This window comes from Meriones unguiculatus, chromosome 21 (assembly GCF_030254825.1).
Source record: "Meriones unguiculatus strain TT.TT164.6M chromosome 21, Bangor_MerUng_6.1, whole genome shotgun sequence".
NCBI lineage: Eukaryota > Metazoa > Chordata > Mammalia > Rodentia > Muridae > Meriones > Meriones unguiculatus.
This window is the reverse complement of record NC_083368.1, coordinates 30,585,990-30,603,259: the sequence shown is the minus strand read 5'-3', so window position 1 is coordinate 30,603,259 and position 17,270 is coordinate 30,585,990. Positions and strand designations below refer to the sequence as shown.

At 37.2% G+C, this 17,270-nt stretch overlaps 1 protein-coding gene and 1 non-coding gene across 2 annotated transcripts in view; one reads left to right on the top strand and one right to left on the bottom strand.

Annotated features, from left to right (window-relative positions):
* The window catches only part of Znf804b (zinc finger protein 804B), a 561,864-nt gene that overhangs the window by 144,461 nt on the left and 400,133 nt on the right, over positions 1 to 17,270 (bottom strand). The window lies entirely within an intron of this gene.
* On the top strand, positions 4,347 to 4,453 carry LOC132649790 (U6 spliceosomal RNA). The gene has a single exon (XR_009588307.1). It is a non-coding gene; the product is annotated as a U6 spliceosomal RNA (small nuclear RNA).

Below are 17,270 nucleotides of genomic sequence, written 5' to 3'. Positions count from 1 at the left end.
ATATGCTTTAATTTTCAAGTTCTATTGTAAAGTTATTATACTTTAACTTTTAAAGTAATAGTAATTTTTGTAAAGTAATAGTACTGTGACTACTATTTCCTGTCACTCTCATGCACTTCTAAGGTAATAATAGCAATGTACATTTCTTTCTGCTGCTTCTACCTAAGCCAAATACAGTTGAAAATACAAAGGTAAGGAGATGGGGAGATTGAGTGTCCATGGAGCTTTCTGGCCAGACAATATAGCTGAATTGATGAGTTATAGCCTATGTATGCATGTGCAAGCACATTTGCAAACATGTACTCACATATGTGCGCACACATAAACTCATAAACCCATGCCCACACAAAAGTTCATCAAAATTATCTTCCAGACTTTTTAGAATAGACACATATTCTGTCTAGTTTCCCCTAGAAATTTCTAACCAGATATGTGTTTCAATTGTGTGTTTGGCAAAGGTGCTGGTCATAATGTTGATATATAGCAGGTGTCTTAAATTAATACGTAAACTGTCGATTAAAGAACCCTAGCTTGTTTGTTGTAATGAATCAGTTGATCAGCTGGTCTGGAGAAAGGTAACACAATCATAGAGACTATAGAACTCAATGATCAAATCCATTTCTGTGATAAAAGAAGAGATTTGCAAATATTTACTTAACTGAAGGAAACCAGTAAAGAAATGTTAAGTAAGTTAGGATGATCTAACATGATCACCATATCTAAAGAATTTAACTGTAGGAAAAAAAAAAAAACTAAGCATGTACATATAAACACATACACTTAAACATACATATAACCAAACACATACCTACTGTTAGAAACCAGGTGCTCCTGCAACTCCACTTAGCACCAACAGCCACATCATCACCAGCCACCAAATTTAACACATGTACCCTTTACAGCTTCCTCAATATCAGGACTTGCTCTCTTGCTCTGTCTGTCTCTCTCACTCTGTCTCTCACTTTCTGACTCTCTGTCTCTGTCTTTCTTAATCCTGCTTTGGGGTGGACTTTAACTCCCACCCTGCAAAAAAAAAAAAAATCTCTTGAATAAGATCTGTTGTGTGGTATGATATTTGCATCATTCCTTTGCCCTAATCTACCAATGTACCCGTTTGCTTCTAAACCCTAACATTGGTGCTGAAACTCGGTAGGATGTCCTGGTGACTCCACGCTCCCTGTCTGGGTGTCTGAGCCACACAGGGACTCTATCCTTTTTCTCCAGTCCACCTGCAACATACTCACTTTCCCTCTCATTGATCACTGGACACTAAATCCAACCAGCAGTAGCAACTGCTAAGTTTTCCCTTTGGAAAACTTAGTTGGTTGGGGCAAATGCTTCCATGGATCCGAGGAAGTGGCTGTTGAGCTTCTGGTATCCCTTTGGGATTCTTGGGGAGGGAGACACCCCAGCCATGGCTTTTAAGGCTATGGTTGTCCCTCCTCAGAAAGACCACTTCTAACCTATTCTCTCCACCGAGGTTTCATTTTTCAGCATTTTTTTTTGGTTGTTGTTTGTTTGTTTTGTTTTGTTTGTTTTCTTTCACTTTTTGTCTTTCATTCAAAAGTCCTGTTAGCAAGTGCATATCTCCTTGGAGTTTTTATCCCAGCAACCTTCCATGAGGTGAGGCCCCACTGAACATATTGTGCCTTCCTTATTCTGTCCTTGTGAGTCTTGATGTATGTGTGGGGAACTCCTTGGATTTTAAGGCCTTAGGCCTCCCTGTCTTTCTCAACCACCGGAACTGCACCATCTGTACCTCCTGGGATGTCTCTTGAAGAACCTCCAACCCCTCCACTTAGCACCAGGCAGGCTTAAGGGTCTCTAAACTTGTTCATGTTTGCCATCAAATCTGGCCTCAATATTCCATAGATAAGTAATCAAAAATGGCTGCCCAGCAGCATGCTACATCCCAACATTATTAGGGATTTTACAACTACTGGGGATATGGAGAGAAATTCCCATTCCCTATTTTTCCCACCCCAAGCCCTGTTTGTTTTGTCTTGTCTCCTCCCCCACACACTGTATAAATGTCCTGCGTTTAAGTTTTGGGTGATGATCTGTAAGTTTGCTGTTAAGTGGGGAACAGAGTTGGTCCTGGGGAGTAGCTTGGGGAGAGCCCAGATGCTACAGTGTGCACATAATCCCCACACAACTGTTCTCCACTGCCACTGTGCCATTTGAACGAAGCTGCTGATATAATTCTTCCAGGGTATGTATGGATCATTTCTTTGTGATTTTGGTTCCAAATTTTAGAGTTCAATTCTTCTCCTGTTGCTTCCCTCTGGGCTTCTGTGCCCTCCACATGAGCATCTATGTGCTTCTCAATTCTTGGTTGTCTCTCCCTTTTCCTTAACTAGTCCTCTCCTTGTACTTTGCTTTTAGTGTCTCTCTGGCTCTGGAATCCAGCTTCTAGTACTCTTGGGGTTCCTACCATGTAGAGAACTTTCTCTCTTGGTTCTGGCCTTCTACACATACATGGGTCTTTCTGTTAAAGACACTTACTGTCTCCATTTTACTCTGTCCTCTCCTGGCTATTTCTGGCTTCAACCTGTAGTCTCACAGCTTTGGCTGTTAGCTCTTCTTGGAACATATGGAAACACACCCGTGTGTTGTTTCACAACTCTCTCTCTTTTCCTCCATAGACTCAGATTTTTATTACAACAGCCTGGCTTAGTGCAGAGCATGCCCCTAAACTGGCAAACTTGATTTCCAAATTCTCACAAATCATATCAACTGCTACAGCACAGACAAATCATCCCCAGATATCTTATATGTAAACATGTTCCATTCTGCATTTTTTTCTTACGATTATAATGTAAAGTTTTATGTCAGGATTTTTAAGGTACTCATTGAGTTTGTTTTAAAAATGTCTATAAACTCTGTAAAAAAAAAGCTTTAAATTCACAACAAAAGGCTTATAATTAAAAATAGACATATGGGTATATATAGATACACGACACAATACGTGTAAGTTAAAATTTTTTAAGGTGTACGTGTGTGTGTATCTTGGACTCAACTCTCTTTCAAAAACTAAATATACTAAGAAAATAGATATTTTTAAATATCGCTCATGTTGCTCTCCTCCATATTGTCTGATGACCTCATCAGGATGTAAACAGGAACATGGCTGACAGCCATCTTAATTAAGGTTAAAGAGACCATGCCATGTGACTTCATCTTAACTTGACCACAAGGCATAAAGAAACAATTGTAAAACTTGGTTCTAATAAGCTCTCTATCATTGTATCTCCTTTTAGACCAAGGAAGCAACAAGTCTCAAATATTTTGAACTGGTATGGACTTTTGTATGATGATAAGTTTTTTGTTTTGTTTTTCTTGTAGTTCTATTATTATTATTATTATTATTATTATTATTATTATTATTTACAATTAATTCACTTTGTATCCTGGTTGTAGCCTCCTCCCTCATCTCCTCCCAGTCCACCCTCCCTCCCTCTTCCTCCCCTATCTCTCTTCCTTAGTCCACTGATTGGGGAAGTCTTTTTCTCCTACTGTCTGACCCTAGTCTATCAGGTTCCATAATGACCGCCTGGATCGTCTTCCTTTGTGGGCTGATTAGGTCACTCCACCAAGGAGTAGTGATCAAGGAGCAATCAACTAAGTCCATGTCAAATGCTGTCTCTTCTCCCCTTACTAGAGGACCCACGTGGAGACTGAGCTGTGTATGAGCTACATCTGAGCAAGGAGTCTGGGTCCTCTCTATGGGACCTCATGAAACTGAGAACCTTCTGTAAAGGAAAGGACACTGTCAACAGAACAAAACAACACCTACAGACTGGAAAAAGATCTTCACCAACCCTAAACATTAATTAAACATTAACAAACCAAATAATCAAATTAAAAAATGGGATGCAGAGCTAAACAGAATATTTTCAACAGAGGAATATTGAATGACAAAAAAAACCACTTAAATTCTCAATGTCTTTAGCCATCAGGGAAATGAAAATAAAAGCTACTCTGAGATTCCATCTCACACCCATCAGAATAGCTAAGATAAAAAACTCAAATGATCACATACGCTGGCGAGGATATGGAGAAAGGGGTACGTCCTGCATTGCTGGTGGGAGTGCAAACTTGTACAACCACTTTGGAAATAAATCTGGTGCTTTCTCAGAAAACTGAGAAGAGCTCTACCTCAAGAAACAGCTATACCACTCTTGGGCATATATCTGAAAGATGCTCAACCATACAGCAAGGAGATTTGCTCAACTATGTTCACAGCAGCTTTATTTGTAACAGCCAGATTCTGGAAACAACCTAGATGTCCCTCAACTGAAGAATGGACACAGAAATTGTGGTACATTTACCCAATGGAGGAAATCATGCTCACTTCAGCAGCATATATATTAAAATTGGAACGATACAGAGAAGATTAACATGGCCCCTGCACAAGGATAACATGCAAATTCGTGAAGTGTTCCATACTTTTTAAAAACTGAGCCCTGGGGCACTGAAGAGAATGATACCCCAACCAAGGGCAATGAATGGAGAGGATCTAAAACCAGGTTCAGATGTAGCCCACAGACTCAGTCTCCAAGTAGGGTCCCAAGTAAGGGGAGCAGGGACTTTCTCTGGCATGAATCCAGTGGCAGGTCTTCTGGTCACCTTCCCCTGTGGGGTGCAGTCTTGCCAAGCCATAGAGGAAGACAATGCAACTAGTTCTTAAGAGACCTCGTAGGCTAGGGTCAAATAGAAGGGAAGGAGAACCTCCTCTACCAGTGTACTAGGGGAAGGGCATAAGGGGAGAAGATGGAGAGTGGGATTGGGAGGAGAGAAGGGAGGGGGCCACAGCCTGGACACAAATTGCATAAACTATAATAAATGATAATAAAAATATTAAAAAAAAACAAGGAAATCATGAAATTTGCAGGTAAATGTATGGAACTAGAAAAGATCAACCTGGGTGAGGTAATCCAGAAGCAGAAAGACATACATGGCATATACACACATCTAAGTGAGTCTATTATATTATATTAGCCAAATAATATGGGATAAACATACAAAAATCTATAGTTCTAAAGAAGCCAAACAACAATGAGGATACTAGGGAAGATGCTTAATTTTCATTCAGAAGGAAAAACAGAATAAACACAAGAGGTACTTGAAGAGAGGAAACAGGATGGGAGCCTATCAGAGATGTCCTCTAAAAGACTTCACCCAGTGGGAGATTGAAGCAGATCCACTCACAGCTAATCTTTGGACAGAGTGCAGGGAGTTTTATGGAAGAAGGGGAATATAGGAGGACCCAGAGGGGGCAGGAGCCCCACAAGGCCTAAAACGTTGGCCCCAGAGGAGACTGCAGAGAATGATGATAAAAATTTAAGGTTATATTTGTTACAACATAATGTATATGTGTGATTCAACTCTAGTTTAAGACATATTATACATGATGATAAAAATTTAATGTCATAGAGGTCTGCTCAAGACTAACAGAAGCTAATTTGAGGTATATGTCTTTGCTATCTGTTCAGCACCACATTGCTCTTTAGATAAGTAACAGCGTATGTCTGATAAATAAGGTATATTTGATAATCAATATTTATAAAATCCTAAGGTCTACTTAGGTTCATAAGTTATGTTTGTCTAGTTTCTTTATCTTTGCTCACTTTAAGCTTTAGCTATTTGAATAAACTAAGCCATACAAAAATCCGCAATATTCTATAATGGTGCAATATAAAAGGATCAGTTAAGCTGTCAGTCTTTTTATGAACTGTATCTATGATTGAAAGTTTTATTTTGATACTACAAGAGCTTCAATTTAACATTGTTATTTTTTAAGGCTAACAGGGATGTAATGCAAAGTCTTAGTCTTAGGAAAACTAACTTATTATAAACTATTAAGGAGAATTAAGATATGTAAATTAATGGTCAGTCAAGTCATAAATGATCAGATTCTCTAATGTGTTCAGAACTATGATGTAGATATGCTAAGCACTAATGTAATCAATTATAGAAGCAGCTTTCTTTAGCATCCTATACGTTTCCAAAATCAAGTCTAAAACAAATAACTAGAAACAAGCAATGTTTGTTTAGTCATAGATGGTCCTCAACACTTTTCAAACATATGTTGAATATGATAATTAATGCTTACTAAACACGTGTCCCATGATAGAAATGCCAACATCCTGGCAGCTGCCCTTACATCTCCTCCATTAAAGCTGATAGGCATAGACAAACCTCCAATTGGAGCTTGCTTTAAATGGGGCAAAGGCAGCCACTGGTTGAAAAACTGCTCTTTCCCTCACCCACCAAGAGGGCTCTATCCAAACTATAGACAAGAAGGGAGTTGATTGCTCTACATTGCCTAGGCAAAGGGGCCAATGCCCCAAAATTCCTTTTCCACAGGAAAGTCTGTTGGATCTTCTGGACCTGGCAGCTCAAGACTGATTCTACTCTGGGACCTCTACTTCCAGTGAATACCTGAGAACCTAGCGTGACTGCCCAGGTAGCCAGTATGTCTCTTTGTCATTTTTAGAAGATTTGGAAGGTGATTGGGCTCTATTTCCTTATTACTCATATGAAATTTGTCCTTCTCAAATATTTGATGGTTGATGACAAGGCTAGTGATAGTTTTGTCAGTTTAGCAGCAGAAATCAAGTCTTCAGTTGCCTTCCCAGTTCTGTTCATATGTAAAACTCAGGCCTCATTTTCTACTTTTCTCGGTGTAGACATAGTTTACCTTGCTACCAGACTCTAAAAGAAGATATGCTTACAAGGCAGATTTCAGTAAAACTTTGACTATTTTATTTAAAGTAACTGGCTTTATAATGACTGTTCTCAGTAATCAAGCACCTGTGTCTCATGGTGGATGATTAGGAAAAAAGGTGTAAAGTTTGTATAAGGTATGTGAATAAGAAAGCTTGAGTTGTGAGGATCTTGCAAAATGTTTTGGCTATGTAAATGCAAGTTGTAAGTCTGAGGATGTGAAGGCTTGGGTTGTGAGAGTCTCATCAGGTATTTTGAGATGTGTGGATGCAATTTGTGAGGGTTTAAGAAAGTGGCTTAAGGTATATGAAAACTGTTTCATGTTTCTTACCCTCTCTATGCTACTGTTATATTAAAACCTCAAAAGTTCACAGTTTTGATATAAACCAGTGGAGTTCTAATAAGCTATTAATCTAGCTCAGGTAAGCACTGACTACTATTATCATAGCTACAGGCTCATGATTTTAAATTTCCTATAATTGTCTTCTAAGTATAGATTTAAAAGTGTTTCTCATTGTGCTAAAAATGTCATTCTAATCTATACAACCTCAGTCTTCTCCAAAGAGGAAGGAGTCTTCATGCTTTAAACCCCAAATCATTTGGAGCACCCAAGCTTCTACTCAATGGTGTGAGCCTACGATGTGGATTTCTGTTCAGATTACAAACAATGGTAATGCTGACATTTAAAACTTATCTCTTCTTGTAAACTTAAAAAATGCTTGTGAGCTTCAGGGTATAAGGTCGAACCCACCTCTCATGGGTCAAATTAAACCATCATCAGTCTACAGCCTGGTTTCCCACCTGCCTGTTCTGCCTTTGCCTGTGGGTGGTCTCTCTCTCTCTCTCTCTCTCTCTCTCTCTCTCTCTCTCTTGTCTTTGTACTCTCCTCCCCCAACTACCAGCATCATAAGCCTAAATGTTTCAAATGTACACTTAAATAAATCTTTTTCTGTAAACTTATTTTTACTTTCTTTCCTTAGTTTGTCTGTCTCAACAGATTTCAAGTCAGCTGCAGAAACTTCCAGCACCAGCTCAAGGTGTTCCCTTGTTTCTATATCATCAAAGCGGTTAGTCCCAGATGGTCCAGTCTCACAAACTGCTCCAACTGCTTTCTATATGTCCCTAACCCCAGATGGTTTTGCAAAGCTGGACAGTAAGAAAAACATCCTGCTCTCTAGAACATGGCCAACATTTCAGCTTTCTTGGGTCCCCAAGATGTAGATGCAGCTGAACAGTAGCAAGCAGTGTAAAGAGCACTGGGCCCCATCTGTGCCTCACCAATCATCCCCTCCTATTTCCTCACCTTAAAAAAAATAGAAGAATGTTAGAAACCAAGGGTCTGTCCAGCTCACCATAGCACCAGCAGCCACACCATCACCAAACACCAAAGGAGATACTTTAAAAAGTCTCCACCAACATGGCCCACTCTCTCACTCTGCCTGTCTTTCTTTCTCACTCTCTATGTTTCTGTCTCTCTTGTCGCCACTGAGAGGTGACTCTGATCCTCCCAAACACATTTCTTGACAAGATATTTTGTGTTGTATGATCTCTATGGCATCCACCAAAGTACCCATCCACAGCTAAACTTTATCATGTATCCCCTTAAACACATTTGTATACGCTTAAACACATACCCTAACACTTCAACATTTCATATCCTATTCTATCCATTTCACAAATACTGAATTATTCTCTTCATCACTCATTATTCCTAGGCTGAAGAGATAAGCCTTGATCTTTAACCAGTCATTTCTCCTTTTTAAACTGTTTCACAATCCATAAAATAAATTCTTGCACTGAATTATTCCATATGATGTTGGATTATGTCTGCTGTATCTACAATGTACTTCATCCAAAGATGCACCTGCTCTCATAAAGTAAGAGCAAGAGAGATGGAGAGGCAGAGAGAAGCAGAGAGGCAGGGATGGAGAGGAAAAGGGGGGAAATGTTCATTCAAATGTCTTCAAACAAGTTAGGATAGTATTCATTTACACTGAGAAAGACTGTCAGAAAGCTGAATTTTGAATCAAATGTGGTATTTGATTCACTGAAATTATGATTTATTTTCTCAGTATATATTATATTTTAATAGTAATTGCACTTTTAAAAATGTGTGGGTTAAAGAATTTTCCCAAGCCCCATCAAGTGTAACTTCATCTTCTATTACCAAGTGAATCTGTAGAATACTTTCTTAATATTTCAACTTGTACACTTTCTAAATGGATGATTAATTGAAACGGAAGCTGCAGCAAACTTACTTTGAGAAGATGGCATTTGATTAAAATAGAAATAAGTAGGAAATTGCCTCATCTTAAAGATGCTATTCAAAGTGACATGCTACCTAACTATGAGTAGCAAATCACTAGATTTATTCATTCTACTTTAAAGAAGCATAGTATAAAATATAGCATTTAGAAATTAAAAAATGAAATGATGCATGAAAGACTCTTAGATATATTGTTAAAGCACATTCTCCAAAGAAAGGTTCAGCTCATTTGTATTTGACAGGATCTGAAATAAAAAATGATTGAATACAATACGTTAGGATATCAACAGGAGTTATGTGTGACAGGTGGAGAGTGTAATTCAACAGAAGCTAAGGCAGAGTAAGGAATGACCAGTGTGGTTAAAACTACTGCCCACAAGGACAGACCACTTAAAAATCCAACTAATAACGTCTCTCGGTTGACCAATATTCTTGAATAAAGATGAATTTTAATGTTTACCTTAAGCAGCATGCTAAAATGACATATAAGAATAAAAATTAAGTTTTTTGTTGATCACTTTGTACCAAATAAGCTTTACCATTCCTCAGCAGACTTAAGAATGAAGCAAAGGTGAAAGAGTTTAGTATTATTTGTGCATTAATATAGAAAACCGGTAATAAACATGTGCAGAAAAATTATTCAAAATCACTTTCTTTCTATTAAGTGAATAATACAACAGTCTTTCAAATGTGCATTCCTGAGCGTATTTGCTAGTTCAGGTAAAGCTGATCTCAAATGTGAATGAATAGTACAATAGTCTAATTGCCACATGAATCCTTCTTTGATGGCAAAATGACCATAAGAAGATTATCCAGAGTTATATCCCTCCAATTTTATGAAGGAAAATAAGGAAACTGTGGCTGTCAGTTTATTTAAGCAAAGGTCTGCACATTCCTGTGGAAATCTTTTTGGGTATTTGCATCTAATTCAGCATCTTGTTGGGAGGGATGAATCATTTTGATGCAAAAGAAATGACAGACACTGACAAATCTTTCTGTGGCCCCTAAATATCAATGTCTTATAGAGATAGCTTTGTATAGGAGCTGCTGTCTCTGTTGGAACCAAGCAAATTCAGCAAACAGGAGAAAGATCCTTGGCTCTTTATCATGCAAAGGCTGACCTGGCCTGGCCTGGCCTGGTTAGATGTACAGGGTTCATACAAATACAGAATGGAATAAAGCAACATTTTTGTGTGTGTGAAAAGAAGATCTCTTTGAGGTGGCCTAGGTGAGCACCCACATTGTTAGGCAGTAGTATGAAAACATTTGAATAAGCATTTCTCCCCTCTCCCTCCCCCACTCCCTCCTCCTCTATCTTCCTGCCTCTCTCTAGTCCTCTCTGCCTCTCCATCTCTATTGCTCTTATTTTAATGAGAGCAGGTGCACCTTTGGATGAAGTACATTGTAGATACAGCAGACCTAATCCAATATTGTATGGAGTAATTCAGTGTAAGAATTCATTTTACCATCACACTTAAAAAAATAAGGTTAAAACATATCAACACACACACACAGACAAAGAATAAAGTCTCCACCTCATTGCAAGACTGAGTTATAAAACTCTTTTAATAAAAGGCTCATAAGTCTTTCTACCAAGGAGATAGGCTGTGCTTCTCTTCTTCTCCTGGTTCTCTCAGTCTCTCTTAAACGTTTTTTTTTTTAATTTCATATACTTAATGATAATGATCAATTTATGGGCTAGTATCTCATACCCAAGGTGCCATGATAGACTTAAAAAATGTAAACACTCATTACCTTCTATTTTGAGGGTATGTGTAAAAGTTCTACATTTTTAGACATATTTCATTTCAATATGATTTGTGTCTTTGAGTTATTACAGAAAACAATAATACAACCTATATTTCAAAGAATTCAAAGAAAGCATTGAGAAATGTGTTAAACCTTAGGGAGATACGTATGTTTAAATTGATTGAAAATTATATAATACATACATATATTGAAATATCATGTCACTTCAATTTTTACTTTTATTTACTTATAGTAGGGGGATAGGTTATATCCTGTATTCCAGGCTGTCCCAGAGCTCATCTCAATCTTTCAGCCTCAGCCTTCCTAACTCTGGGACTACAGGTGGATGACACCTCTCTCAAGAAAAAGAAAATTATCTTTTTACAAGCAGGTAAACAACATAAACAGGAAGGACAACAAACTTCATGAAGAAAGTGTTTGAGACCTTCCTGTTAGGGTCATTTATTGTAATGCTCTCCAAATAACCATTGGAAATCTGTGCTTAATGTGTGTTCTGGGGCGCAGAGTGAACACTGAAGCATGCTTGAAGGGCCCCGGAAGTTGTTCTCTCGTTTTGTTCAGAAGTCTTTGAAATTTTTGACAAACGTACCCTCAGCCGGTCTCTAAAAAACTGACTTGCGGGCTTAATAATAACTTCTTCTGTCTTTGTAAATTACGCTTCCTGAGGCACAGATAAATGCAAGCTGATTCTAATATACTATCCTTGGGCTGATGAGCCCCTGAATCATCTCTTCCATCCTTTGACTCGGAAGATTCCATAGGTCTTCTACAACATACGTGTGAAAGCTATACTTATTCTTATGATAAATTTTAATTATATATTTAACTTACTGAAGAGGATATAAGTTTAAAATAAAGGAGCCAATTTTATGAGAAAGTGGGAGGCATCACAAATAGATGCTTTTATTAATTATCTTTTATTACAATTTATTCAATTTGTATCCTGGCTGTGGCCCCCTCCCTCATCTCTTCCCAATCCCACCCTCCCTCCCTGTTCTCCCCTTATGCCCATCCCTCATCCACTGATAGGGAGGTCCTCCTCCCCTTCCATCTGACTCTAGCCTATCAAGTCTCATCAGGACTGGTTGCACTGTCTTCCTCTGTGGCCAGGGAAGGCTGCTCCCTCCTCAGGGGGAGGTGATCACAGAATCAGCCACTGAGTTCATGTCAGAGAAAGCCCTGTTCCCCTTACTAGGGACCCCACTTGGAGACTGAGTCTATGAACTACATCTGAGCAGGGGTTTTAGATTCTCTCCATGCATTGTCCATGGTTGGGATATCCTTCTCTTCATGGCCCTCAGGGCTCAGGTTTTGTGCTCTCTCTCTCTCTCTCTCTCTCTCTCTCTCTCTCTCTCTCTCTCTCTCTTTCTCCTTTTGGAGTTCCTGTCCCTTTCAGGTCTTTCTATCTCCCCCTTCTTTCATAAAATTCCATGCATTCTGCCCAAATTTTGACTATGATTAGATGTGAAGACTATAACATTAAAAATTGGGAAAAAGAACAACAACTCTAAAATATCTGGCATCTTTATTATTTTGCATGAATTAATTGGATTTAATTTTATTTTTGTTCTTGTTTAGAAATAACCTAAGCAGGAAATTTTGGAAGTTGGTATGTTGATTTGACTAGGAATGCTCCCCCTAGATTCATGTGTTTGAATGCTTAGCTCATAGTGAGTGGCACTATTAGAAGGTGTGACCTTTTTGGAGCCCATGTGGCCTACTGAAGGAAGTGTGCCACTGTGGAGGCAGGATTTGTGGTCATATATATTCAAGCTACACCCAGTGTGGCACACAGTCTCCTTATGCTGCCTGCAGATCAAGATGTAGAACTTTTAGCTCCTTCTCCAGCACCATGTCTGGCTGCATGCTGCCATTCTTTCTACCATGACAATAATGGGCTAAAACTCTGAAACTGACTGTAATGTTTCTGTAATGAAACTGTAACCCAATAAAATGTTTTCCTTTATAAGAGTTGCTATGGTCATGATGTCAATTAACAGCAATAAAAACCCTAAGACAGATGGATAAGCAAATTTTGTATATAAAAGGATAGGTAATTTTACTCAAATGAGAAGACATTGATAAATGTAAAATTTCAGCTCTACTTTACCAGTCCTCTTAGTTAAAACTAGGTGTACTCTGTCTTATCCCATAAAATCTGGATTGTAAGGTTACTAATCATTATCTAATTAATCATAAGGGTCAAGAGTATTCACCAGAAAGTCAAGGAATATCTATGATGGCTTTGTAAGTACCAAGTACAAAACACTTTTCTGAAATAAACAAAAGAAGGTATAATATCACACTGATAGCTTTGTACTGTTAGAGACATTTTACGTCAATCAGTTTAGCTTTAAAACGTTGCAGACCAATTGGTACCCATACATAAAATAAATTCTGTAGGAACTGCGTTTAGCTTTAGACCTTTTGGGTATAAACACTTATAGTGTTGTTGATTTGTATTTTCTTAACAGGAGTAACTATTAGAAAAAAAAATGAAGCTTATTATAATCAGCACATAAATGATATCAAGACTTCTGAGAAGGAAATGGAAGGAAAACTACCCATTCTGGGAAAAGAAATTTGTGGCAGTTATTTTCTCTGGAGCCAACACTGATAATAATAAAGTCAATTTCCTTAATCACTTCACTGAATAGGAAGTTTAAGTAAACACTTTTGGTTCTGGAAGGTAAGCACGGTGTACTGTTTGTGAATGTTCTTATTATGTTTGCACATTAACAATCATTTTACTTTACTGTTACTGCTAAAAAAAAGGAGGTCTTTTGTGTTTTCTTAGTTTAATTTAAGATGTAATAAAATACAGGTCTACTTAAAACAATCAAATAGTTTATGACAAGTGATTTATTTTAATGATCACCATTTGGGCTTCTCATTTTCTGTTTGCTTTAATAACTAATGCCAGAATATGCAGCACCACCTCAGCTGTGGCATGAAAAGTTCAATGAAATCTGAAAGAACTTTGTAGTAGGACTTTTTTCTTTTTTCTCCTCATAAAAGTCATATCTTAATTCAGACATTTACCCCAATAGTTAATAATACTTGAAAGGGCTGGCTGGAATCCTCATGGAAGAAGAGGGAGATAGAAAAACCTTGAGGGGACAGGAACTCCACGAGGTGACCAACAGAGCCACAAAACCTGGTCTCACAGGGCCCTGCAGAGACTGATAATCCAACCAAAGACCATGCATGAAGAGGACCTAGACCCCTTGTTCAGAGGAAGCCCATAGGCTCTTCAGTTTCCAAGTGGGGTCCCTAGTAAGGGGCACAGGGGCTGTCTCTGGCATGAACTCAGTGGCTGGCTCTTTGATCACCTCCCCCTGGGTGGTGCAAGAGAAGAAGATGGTGCAGCTAGACTTGATGAGACCTGACAGGCCAGGGTCAGAGGGAAGGGGAGGAGGACCTCCCCTATCAGTGGACAAACAGAGGGGCATAGGGGGAGAAGAGGGAGGTGGCAGGACTGGGAGGGGATAAGGGAGGTGCTGCAACAGGTTACAAAGTGACTAAATTGTAATAAATAAATATATAAATAAAATTAAATTAAGGAAAAAAAAAGTAAAGCCTGCATATGGTACAACATACTTTGTTGAGAAAGATTTGTTTTGTTCAAATAATTACTGCTGGCTAAATCCAGTCTCCCCTTGATGTATACAAACTCATTTCATATTAAAAATCATAAAAAGCAAAATGAATATTGTGTAAAATAATGAACACTAAACCGTACAACTCATAAACACTGTGTTTGTGATTCAGAGAGTGTAACACTAGTCTGAAATGTCTTTCTCCGGGTTATACAGCCTGAATTCATTTTATAACAGAAAATAGCTTTTCATTGTAGAAATGTCATGTTAGGTGGAAATAAAGTGTAATTTAAGTGGTTTATAAACCTGCCATACCAATGTTTGATGATGGGTATATGAGATGATGTGCACGGGGCCAGCACTGGCTTCCTGAATTCCACCGGAAGCTCTCATCTCCCTCCTAACAGCACCTCACATTATCAACTTGTTCAACATACTTCATGGTCTAGTTCCCGAAAGCAGGTGAATCCAGTTGATGTTTCTCTTTAAGTTATATGATCTCAACTGCCCATATTAATTCAAGATCTTACTCTGCAAAGGGATCTTCTGTGTGAAGTTGAGTTCTTCGCGGAATATAAAAAGAAAATTTAGTACAGCGAGTCTCTTTCAAAATTATGTAATAGATCGTGTCTGCAAACAGCCAGAAAATTAAAAGGATATAGTTTTTTCTTTTTTCTTTCTTTCTTTTTTTTTGTGGTTGGTTGTTTTTATTGACAATTACAGAGAACAAATGGTGGCATGTTTACACAAACTTGAGACAGGTAATGCTGAGAATAAACATCACAATGCAATATCAGGAATGAAACCAGATAGTGGGGTAGAGAAATCAGCATTTGAATGAACAATCGTACTTGTTTTTTCAATCTCACTTTATAAAATAAGATCTATGTCAAATACGAATACAGAAAAGCTATAAGATCGGGGTGATTAATGCCCAATTTTGTAATAGTGTCTAACCCAAAAAAATTATTATAGTCCTTGAAATGTTAGAAATCTCACAAACAAAATAATAAAGATAATTCTGTTTAATATTGGCAAACAGTTATAGTAGATATTCCTGTGTTCTGCCTTAGCTCTATTGCTACATAGAGCAATATTTTCATGTGCCAGTTTATTTATGTATATATAATCTATCTACATATTTATCTTAGTTAGCTAAAATACATCTGTAGAGCCACAAAATTTATTGTGTGTTTCTAACTTTTCCAATTTAATTATCTAAACAGCATCACTACATTATATATAACACATGAATATGATTCATTATTAAATATTAAACATTGGTACAGAAATTTAAACTAACAAAGTTGTATCATGTTTAATAGTCAGAAATAACAACTGATACTATATTGACTACTGTATCAGATAAAGATGCACCGAAAAACACAGATGAATGTCTCGATAGTATATTTTTAAACATGTTTTTATATGATTATGTTTTACCTAATATTTGAATTATTTTCAAATTTTCTTAAAATGTAAAGAAAATATTTACCAAATGAAAGATTTTTTAATCCAAGAAATAACACATTTATGCAAAATCAATAAACGTTATTGTTTAAATAATGTTTAATTCAGTTTTCACCACTGCCAAACAAAATTATGAGTGCATTACATTACATTGCATTTTATGTGCACTAGTTTATTCCCATGGAGAATTATCTTTACTATAAAGATGTAGACCACAGAGTTAATGGGATCCAGGAAATGTTCTGTTTGCTTGGATTCTAAAGTTTAGAACCAGATTTATTGTATGCAGTTACAGGAAAAGTGTTGACAGAGCTTTCCTTGATATATCCTGCTGAGTTTTATAAACTGACTTTAGATGTGCTTTTATAATCAGTACAGAATTGCACAGGAAGTGTGGACAAAGCACTGGGCTTTGCTCGCTTGTAGGTGTCGGTCCTCAGCTCTGTCAGAAATCATCAGTGTTTCCCCATGTGAGAAAAAAAGAATCCTAGCCCATAACCAAAACAACCTCTTCAAAAAGATGGTTAGATATGGTGTCTTCGTCAGATATTCAACTCCATAAAAGAGAGCAGAAAGGAAGGAGATCTTTAAAAATTGTAGTCAGGACCCTGTTTACAATCTCCAGATCTTATTTTAACTATGCATTGTACAAGATATATGTGACAATGAGCTTGGCAATTCCACTGTCAGCTTCAATATAGTCAAATAAACAATATATGAAAATAATGGCACAGAATGACAGCAGTCCCTACACAATAAAATCTGCTTAATATTGAAAAGGTGTTCATTCTGTTGAGAACTTGACTAGCAGATCTGCAAACAATCAACGTTTTACGAGGGAGGAAATAACAGACAGCTACAACAAAATTCAAACAGATTATTATGTTGATCTTAATCAATGTATTTGTACCTCATGGCTAGTGACTCTGAGTTTTCCATTCATATAACACAAAACATACCTTTTTAAATACTAGGTATATTTTCATTTTTAATCCTGTTATTCACTGGCAATTGTTAAGCTTAAATATGAGTTTCTCTTTGTAATAAAGTAACCATAGAAATATATTGATCATTTCATGTCTAAAAAGTTTTATTTTTTCGAGTTCAAAAAGTTGGATGTACATTAGGCTTGGAATTCACCAAGCTACATCATTTTTAAATGTTCTCCAAGATGAATGCTGATTCATCACACATCTCTGAGCATATCACATATTATTACAACATGAGAAACATTAATGACCCTGATTTATTGTTTTAAGCATACAAATTAAGCACAAGCAAAACAACCACAGGAAAAATATCTTTAACACAATTGACAAAATTATAGTTTTATGCTATATATTAAAGAAAATCATTTAATTATCAGTTAACAACTTATGTGATATTAATCTTTGTGAAATAAATAGAATTTTTTAAAATAAAGAAAATGTACATAC